This window comes from Gouania willdenowi, chromosome 3 (genome assembly GCF_900634775.1).
Source record: "Gouania willdenowi chromosome 3, fGouWil2.1, whole genome shotgun sequence".
Classification (NCBI taxonomy): Eukaryota; Metazoa; Chordata; class Actinopteri; order Blenniiformes; family Gobiesocidae; genus Gouania; species Gouania willdenowi.
Window position 1 is genome coordinate 6629502 of NC_041046.1, and position 10280 is coordinate 6639781.

Below are 10280 nucleotides of genomic sequence, written 5' to 3' on the forward strand. Positions count from 1 at the left end.
AATGAGCCTGAACAACTATTTTTTAAGACAGGAAAATAAGCCACGCAAGAAAACCGCCGCGAGACACACTTCCGAAGAGGATGCTAACGTGGAGGCGCAGCAGGCTAGCACTGATCGGGGTAGCTTGGACGCTAGTATGCGTGAATTTATACAGGTGACAATAACTGAAATGACGGCCAATGTTACCAAAGCGATCGACGAGTAGCTAGCACCACTACTGGAGCAGCTCAGGAAACAGGACGATATGCTTGAAAACCATGGAATAGGGATGTAACGATTCACTCAACTCCCGATACGCTTCGATTCACGATACTGGGTTCACGATACGATTCTCTCACGATTTATTTTACAAAATGGGACTGTTGACAAATTTTTTTTTTTGGGAAAAAAACTAGAAAATACTGTACTATTTTCCTTTTAATTTTCATTGTCAAAAGAATTCCTTGATAAACTATTCAAAACAATGCAATTTAACTAAAAATAAATCTTGAATGAAATAAATAAAGGAATAATACAAATGAAAATGAAGCCTATTAATTTAAATTCTGGTTCTATAATAAACAATGCAAAACTACATAATAGTTCTTTTTCTTTTTAAAAGTGCAACTGAAAATGTATTTTGTGCCTTAACATTTGGACTTAAAAAAAAAAAAACCGTGATTACACTGATTTACATCATATTTGTTTGGACCAGCAGAGGGCGCTGGTAACACAGTGGTCGGTTGGCATGCATATATATTGCAGTGAAGAAGAGAAGCTATGCTAGCAGACAGAGCTAATAGAAAAACGTGACTTTTACAGATATTCAAGTAATATTACAGATATTCTTTCGGTGCTAAAGGGGCAATGAATCATTTATTAACATATTTAAGAGTAGAAGGCGGCCAGAAAGAAAGTATTAGCAGACTCCGCCCGCCGCCTACACTTGTGGATAGCGCCCTCTGCTGGTTAAATAAAGTACTGCGATTCAATTTTCAGAAAATCGATATCAACCGTGATACCTATGAATCGATTTTTAACTGCCTTGCGATTAATCGTTACATCCCTACCATGGAAGCAGGCTGAACGAGTCTGAGTGGCGCATCACGGCCCTCGAAGATGCAGCTGACTCGACGACCTGGAAAATAGGGGCCGTAGGAAGAATGTTCGGATCATGGGGCTCTCCGAAGGGACGGAGGGGACTGAGCCGACCCGGTTTTTCGAGTGCTGGCTCCCCGGAGTGCTACACATTGATGCTACAAAAGGGCTACTCAAACTTTAGAGAGCACACCGCACCCTCGGCCCCAAACCCCTCGCCTCACAGAGACCAAGACCCGTGCTTGTGCCCTTCCACAACTACCGGGATAAACAAAGGGTGATGAATGATTCGTGGGAGATGGGACGAAAGAACCAGGCTGTGAAACACGCTGGTAACACGGTTATGTTTTTCCAAGATTTATCGGCCGCTGTGATACATAAGAGGAAAGGATACGACGCAGTGAAAAAGCAGCTTTGCTCACTTGGCGCTGAGTACAGGCACACCCGGCTTTGCTGAAGATAACTTTCCGTGGATCTAGTAAGTTGTTTGATAGCCCCGAGGGGGCACAGCGCTTTGCTGATTCACTGAGAGGGAAACCTGGACCAGTGAATGAGGACTGATGATACCGGAGCGATTTGCCTTGAGAGTAAAAATGACGTGAACTGTGTGTGAATCTGAATCACTAACTGGAAAATGACTATTGGAACTGAGTAAATTCGTTCTCCCAGTACCAGAGCAAAAAGCTGAGAAAACAGGCTATTTCTATATAAAAAAAACTGTCAGTGACTTTGAAGATTTTTTTTTTTTGCTTTATTGTAACATTGGTTTCCTTCTAAAAAAAATAAATAAATAACAACACTGAGACAAGGCTTTTGATTGCAAAATTATTATTATTTTGCTATCTGGCTTATAGTTGAATGTTTTTCTTACTGTATTTTGTATCTGCTCCCCCCGTCAATCACACAGACCTAACATTCTCTTCCTCCCGACACGCAGCAATGACCCGTTTAGCCCAATTAGTTGGTTTTATCTCACGATCGCAACATTATAGATAATCCACTCAGGTCCACACATGTTCTTTGTTAGTATGGTGCTGTGAGCTGTTGTATACATCACAATATCACTTCATAGTGCCATAATCTCCTTCGTCCCTGCTTCTTCCTCCTTAGCTAATGGTGCATCAGTGGCTAATCTCACATCTAAAGGTGTGTTGCTGCCACCTTCAGGGCACCAGTTGGTTACTACATCATATTACAGCTTAGATATTGATGAGGGACCTCCACCAGGGTGTATTCTAGTAATCTCTGTGAAAAAATGAGTTTTCTCCTCAATGGCAGTGAGTGTTTGGATTTAAATTGACAAATTATCTCGTAAATGGCACTGAATGAGTTAAAGTGGAAGATATAGGGATCTACATACCTGATAAGCATCTGCGTGTTTTCCCGTTCAAGTGAAAAACCAGTTTAATCCACTCCTGTGACCTGTTCCAAGCAGGTCCGTACGGTGCGCGAGCGCTATGCGCTCACATATTAGTCCGCCGTGGAGTAATATGTAGAAAATTACATCCGTTTGTGTATACTAAATATGTGTGGAACGGATCGAACCTCCAGCGTGCAAGGAGCGATAAAAAACCTATTAATCATCTTTCAAATTAGCTCTTGTTTTAAATTAAAGCAGTTATCTTAAAAAGGCAGGCAGCTACTACGATGAACAGAGTAAACCCATCGACACGCAGTTATCTATCAGCTGTTTGCTGTTACTGCAGCTGATGACGGAGTTGGAAGCGGGGGAGGGGTACGAGTCTTATTTACATTTTTATTTTAATGTGTACATTAATGAGTACAGACAATATAAGCTATGGTTTTTTTTTTACAAAAGTATTTGAAATAAAATTTTGAAAAAGTCGATTTTACATAATACCTCCCCTTTAAAAAACATTCAACAAAAAAAAGTCGCTGGTAAAAAAATAAATCACAAAAAAGTAGATTTTGAAGAGGTTTTTAATTATTCTCTATGGAACTGAATATGAATTTTTTTAAACATTCATGATCAATACCATCATGAATCATGAATAAAGTCCTGCGTCCGTGGTTAAAAAAATTACAAATGTCAGAGTATATATAAGATATATTATGAATATTAATATGCTTGTGTTAGATATATTATGAATATTAATGTGCTTGTGTTAGATATATTATGAATATTAATGTGCTTGTGTTAGATATATTATGAATGTTAATGTGCATTGATACAACTAAATATATTAACCAAAATCAACTACAAGCAAAGCACACAAAAATGTTAATCATGCAGAAATGTTACAGTGCCAGACAGCATTCTACAGAGGACAACTAAGAGACCAAGCGCCCATACAACTGGTATACTATAAGTTGGTACATTTTCAACTGGAAAGAGGTAAACCCACCATCCTAGGTGCTGCAGGTCATTGGCGTGCAGCGGTGGCAACTCGCCGCGAGTTTTAGCCTTTTACTTTTTTTTAAGCTTACTACTTTTTCTTCTGGACATCTCTGTACACCCCTTCCAAAAAGTGTTAAAGGATGCAAAGTCTGCTACAAATGTGTCTAATAAGTCAATAGGGAATACCAGAGAACCACATGAATGAGCATGAGAAATTAAAAGAAAATATTTAATGAAAATAAAACGTAAATGTCTGACTTAAAGACACGCAATGTGAAATTAACAGTAAATATGCAATCTGTTGACTTGTATATGAACTGTAAGTATATTAAATAAACAAATGTGCATTTTATACACATTTATGTTATCATTTTAGGCTGTATTATAATGTAGGAATTGGTGCTAAGAGATATATCGAGATCCAAGATACATCGAGTTTTCTATTTTGGCGATATAGAAAACTACACTATTGCATATACATGAATCATTTTGTATCAAAATACTCATTTTAGGAGTCATTGCTTTCTCTACTTCTCAGAACAGCAGGTAAAGCTCAGTGAGATTGATTTCTGAGTGCGTCCTAACCCAGACCTTCCCTTAAACAAGCCACACTACAGAACTTATTGTGCAGCTGTTTGTTAATAAATGGGCCTGTGTGGCATTTTAAATCAGCATATTTAACCAAGAAATGTCTTTCTGGTCAGACTTCATTTGAAATAATAATTATCGAGATTTGTATCGTATCGCCATTTTCAGAACAAAATATCGAGATAAGAGTTTTGGTCCATATCGCCAAGCCCTAATAGGAATATTCACAGCATTTCAATGTCAACAAAGTTAAACCTACCAAATTCTAATCACCTAATTGTGTTCAATAAGTGGTTGACAAGTGGGTATTTTAGATTTCTTGTATACTTGGAATACTGGAGCTTGGTTGGGGTGGTGGGACGGCTCGTAGCGGGAAACAGAAAATGTCCCATATTTTCAAATCCAAAACTTGACAAGTCTGATCTCAGCCCAGCGACAAACACCGTCCAATAATCACCAGTGGCTTCTACAACAGTGAAACACTGATAACTCATTAAGTAATAATGGTCTTACAGCAGAATGTGTGACGAATTACAGCGTCAACTGACCTGAAAAATGCAGTATTTAGTGAAAGCAATGAAGACGATGGACTCACATCCAGAGAGGAAACAGGAAGTTGCTCCGTAAAACCCAACCTGAGGGGAACGCCTCCCACACAAAGGTTCCGCTTCACTCTTTACAGTTCCCACCACTTACTCAAATCAGCACTTATAACGCAATAACGTCATTAAATATTTAACTTTGTATTATTGTACTCTCAATGCAAATATTTATTTGATTACTGTGAATTACAAAATAAGAAAATAACATTTGCAAAAAAATGCAAACTCTCAATGAGGATAATAATCCCAACTTCCAAATTATTCAAAAGTAAAACACAAATTGCCTCCACCCTGACTGCGTGGTGGAAAGCCCTGGACATAACAAATGTTCAATTAAAAACTAACATGCTGTCTCCAATCTGGCACAACCCTGACTTTAGAAACAGAAAAACACCACTCTATCTAAAAACATGGGAAGATAGCGGAATTATTCATCTCCAAGACCTCTTCGAAAATGATAAGCTCAGGACATATAACAATCTAACCCAAGCATTCGATATAAATAAATGTAACTTTCTACAGTACTTACAAGTAACAGAGACAATAAAGAAAACTACTCCACTAGACTTAACTACTTTACAACCTCCAGAACTGGCTATATATATGAAAAAAATCTCAACAAAATCAAAAAAACTCTCAAAAATATACAGAGCGCTCTCGAACACTAACTGTAATTACTTACCAATCGCGAAGTGGGAGGCTGAACTCTCAATCACCCCGAGCACTGATTTCTGGACAGAAATTTGTTGTAATACTTTTAAGATGACAAAAAACACAAACCTTCAGCTAATTCAATACAAGGTCCTCCACAGATCCCACATTACCCAACAGAAAATGCATAAAATGGGCTTCTCAGCAACAGACATCTGCTCTCAGTGCACCCAGAATACAGCGGATTCCTATCTACATGCCTTATGGCTTTGCTCCCCAGTTCAACACTTTTGCATTCTAATCACTGAAAAACTGTCCTCCATTTTGGACTGCAGGATTCCTTTATCTCCAAATCTTTGTTTGATTGGAGACCTGACAATGCTTCAACTTCCAGCAAACCAATCACAATCAATCCTTGCGGCACTAGCCATAGCAAAAAAAACAATATTACTAAATTGGAAAGACAAAAAATCCTTAAACATAAACCAATGGCAAAATCTCCTCACAGAATTTATTTCCATGGAAAAGATGTCTGCTCTCAGAAAACAAAAAAAAATAATGTGCTTTGAGGAGCGTTGGACTCCTTTTTTAATTGCATTAAATCTAAATTTTTAAAAACCTGATGATCTAGCCTGCAAGCGACTGCCAGCACCACTCTTTACTAACGCACTAGCCCAACTGTAGGCCTGGGCCGCCTTGGGCCTCTGGGGTGGTCTTGGCCAGGATGGCTGGGGTGGGTTGCCGGGGTGTCTTGTTGCCTCGGCACGGGTGTGCATTCCTTCTGGGTGTTCACGAGGTCCCGGAGCTGTTTGATTTGGCGCTGTTGCCCCTTGCATACGCATCTGGTTGGTCTCTGGGGCTGGGGCTGGGGCCCTGCGTGCTCCCCTGCCGCTCCTTCCTCCTGCTCCCTGTCCCCCTGTCTCGTCCTCCCCTCCTCCTCCTTTGCTCTTGCGCTCGCCATCCTGTTGGGTTTGGGGGGCTCCCGTTGGTCTGGGGCACTGGTGGGGGGGCTGTGGCTCCCGCCTGGGGGGCGGGCGGTGCCGTGCCGGGTGGGTTGGCTGGGGGGTGGTCTCGTTGGGGGGCCTGGGGTGGTGGGGTCCTTGGCTCCGGTCCGGGGGGATCCGGGGTGGGGGTGGCTTTGGGGGATGGCTGCTGCCCGGGGTCGGCGATTGCCTCCTGGGTCGCTGGGTGGCGGGGTGTGGCTGTGGGTTGCTCCGTCGGCCCTTGCGGGTCCTCGGCTTGGCTCCCTAGGGCGCGCCCTCGCCAGGGATGTCGCTTGCGCGACGAGCCAGGCGGGGCCCCCTCCGGGGCTTTTGTTTGACCGCAATGGCCGGGGTGTGGCCGTTACGGCTAGGGGTGGGGGGTGCTATGGGGCCTCCCCGGGGGTCGTGTTGGGTGGGTGTGCGGGGGCGCGGCGCGTGGCTCTTGGCCTGGTGGATCAGCGTCGGGATTGGCTGGTCTGCTGGCTGGGTGCACCGGGCGCCGTGGGCGCCATTCCGGGGCGGGGGCGTCACGGGGGTGGATCCGTGGTCTGGGTGTCCGGGGGCGTGCTCTCCTGTCATCTGCCCGGGGACCGGCCGCGGCGCGTGGCGGCGCTGCGCAGCCTTGGGCGGGGCGGGGCTGGTGGCCTGGGGCCCGCTGTCGTCCGGGGTGTGCTGGCGTCGGGGGGGTGTCTCGCGCCAGTGCGTGGGTCGTCGGGGATCGCCTCCGTGGGGGGGGGGGGGGGGCTCTACTGGCGCCGTTGGTGTGGGATGGCGGTACCGGGCTGGGGGTGCTTCGGTACTCGGGCTTGCCGGTCCGTGGCTGGCGGGGTGGCCCTGCTTGGCGGTAGATGGTGTCCTCTTTCGTCGGGGGGGCCGGGGCCGCCTCCCGGTGGAGAGTGTTATATCGTGGCGCTGGGTGGGCCTGTGCTGGCCCTGGTGCGGGCACGGGCCTCCCCCCTGCTCGGCCGCCCTCCTTGGCGGCGGGGGGGTGTCGCTCTGGGCCGGCGTGCGGCGGGGGTCGCCCCCTGGAGCACCGGGGGATGGGGTTGGTGCCTGGCTGCGCCCGGGGGTGGGGGGTGCCGCCGTGCTCCGCGGGGCCGTCGCGGTCTGGGGGGGTGCCGTGGGGGGGGTCTCCGGCCTTGCTGCTCCGGGGCCCGCAGTGCCGCTTGCCCGTCTGCACCATCTACCCTCTCGCGTGGCCCGCTATGCGGACGGGCCCGGCTCACACCAGACAGGCCTCCTACATGTACACTTCACCTCACTCCCAGCTGGTCTGGCTCATTCACAGAATGCACCACACACCCATACCCAACCCTTGGGGGGCTGGATGGTGGGACTGGGGGTGGAGGGGGCCGCCACCTGTGTCACTATGTAGTGGCGTGGGGGCGGCACTCCCACCTCTAGTTACCATACTAATCCCTCCAATTTTAATCGCACCTCAACATGCCACCCCCCGGGGTGTACTCACCTACACCCTCCGGCCTATTACACCACATACACATATATCCACAGAGGCAGGATGGGGAGCACCGCTCCCCTCCTTCCCCCTTCTTTTAATTACACCCCATACATTCACTAAACACACACATTCACACAGGGGATAGGGAAGTGCCTCTCCATTGGGGAATGGAGAGGCACCATAACAGGGTGGTGGGTTGGTTCACATATTTGGGCCTCTCCGGTGGGGGCCTGGCTCCTCTGTTGGTGGCCGGGCCACTGCTTAGAGTAAAAATACATCAGGATGGTGCGGTCGGGCGTGGCGGTGGGTCTCGGGGGGGCTTTGCTGGGGTCTCTCCTTGCGGGGTCTTTCCGGGCGGTGTCGGCCTGGTGGGGCGCGGGGGTGCTTCCTCCCCTTGGGTGTGGCTGGGTGCTTGTTTCGTCTCCTGGTGGCCTTGGGGGCGGGCCCCGCGGTGTGCGGACCCGGGGCGGCCTGCCTCGCCGGTTTGGGGGGTGGGTGTGCTGGGGGTGTGCTGATGTCCTCGCCGGGGTTGGGGTGGGGTTGCTTGGCGCCTCGGAGTGATGCTGTTTACTGGGGGGCGGCGCTAGCTGTTCCGGTGGTGGAGGTTGCTGTCGGCCGCCTGGTGGGTCTGTCCTGCCGTTTGCGGACTGGTGGGTGGGTCCGGGGCATCTTTGGCTGGGGGCTGCTGTCCCGCACTTGATGTGTGCCATTGGGGTGCCTCCGTCCCCGCGGTGGGGGTCGCCGGTTGCTCACGGGCCGGTGGGGGGCGCTGCTCCGTGGCTGGCGCTGTCCGGGGGGCGGCGGGCCCTGGGCTGCTGGCCTTGGGCTGTCCGGGGCTGTGCGGTCCTGCTGGGCCGTGGCTGGGTCCTGGGCGGGGGTGGGGGGTGCGTCCCGGGGGGCTTGCCCTTGGGGGGTCCTGGTCCCGGGGGGTGCTCCTGGGGCCCGGGGTGCTTGGCCTGCTGGCCGGGCCGGTCCTGGCGGGGGTCTTTCGGGGCGGGTGGTGCGTGCCGCGCCCTTGCGTACCTACTGGTACGGCCCCTGCTTGGGCAGTGCCCCGTGAGGTAGGGTGTCGGGGGCCGGAATAGGGGGCCACATCCCGGCGGGGCGGTCTGGCTTGGCCCTTGGGGGGGGCCCTGGCTTTAAAAAAAACAAAAAAACTGAAGCTTGTGGCGCGGGCGGCATCAGCGAAGGGTGATCTGGGGCGCCATGGGGGGCTAGGTTGGGGTGCCTGGGGGCCGGCGGGGGGACTCCCGGCGGCCCCCTGGTGCCTTATGCGGCTTGGGGTGTGGTCGTCCTCCCTGGGCGGGCTGCTCCTGGTGCTGCATCCGTTCCGGGTCCTTCCGGCCTGGGGTCGGGCCCCTGCTGGCTCTGGGCTCGCCGGCGGGTGCCCGCTGGCTGCCTGTTCGGCGCGGCTCTGGTCGTCTGCTGGGCGTGGGCTTCGGCTCCTCCGCTGGGGCCTCGGGCAGGGAGTTCTCTGGGCCCTCCCCTCAGGGGGTTGGGCGCATGGGGTGGGGTGGGGGGGTGGGGGGGCCGATGGGGTGGGGGGTCTGGGGGTTGGGGGTGGGATCGGTGGCGTGGTGCGCTGGGTCCTTGGCTCCTTGGGGCTTTCTCGGGTGTGTATGGGGGGGGGCGATGGCTGCCTCTCGGCTTGGGATCTTGGGGGCGTTCGGGGGGCTGCTTGGCCGTGGGGTGGTCGCCGGGGGCCCTTAGGCTGCCTGCTCTTGCTGCTGGCCTGACTGCTTCTTCGGGCCCGGGGGCGGCTCTTGGGTTTTGCAGTGGCGGTTCTTGGAAATACATTTGTCATGGATGCACTGGCCTTGGGCTGTGGGATAACACTCATACTGGGCTCAACCTTAGACACGTTGTTCCCAAATACCTGTTTTATGGAATTTCCACTCACCTCTTCCTCTGTTCACAGCCACCACCATTATTCCTAAACCGCACACTGGTCACCAAACTGGCTTGACAACACAACAATAAGCACAATATACACAACCACAATTTCACATCGCATCACTTAAAACCTAACAACTATTCCCCACCCATTCTATATCCTATCTTGTATCCCTCTTCCCTATTAACTTCCCCACCCCCCTCCAACCCCTCACCTTGGTGTAACACTGCCCTCTCTCTTTTACATCCTCCCTTTAATAAAGTATTTCTTACCCTTCCCTAGGGAGGGCTGGTGACGGTCACAATTATGCAATGAAATAAATACATTTATTTAATTGCAATAATAAAATATGCATTGCTGTTAAAACTTCTTGTAGTGTTAACCTTCGACAGCATGTGCAGACAAGGTAAAAAAAAACAAAAAAAAAAAACAAAAAAAACAAAAGTAAAACAATAACCAAAACAAAATGGGGTGCATGTAAGGAAAATAAAAAAACAAAAATCGATGCGAGTTATACATAACTATACAAATATAAATCTGGAGATTAGGGTTAAACATGGCACCAAATGTTTAGTCTGTAAAAAATAAATAATAAATCTAGGGCGATGGGACAGTTCAGTTAAATTGTTTTCTTCTTCAGTTTGTTTAATGGTGGGTGCAACTAGCA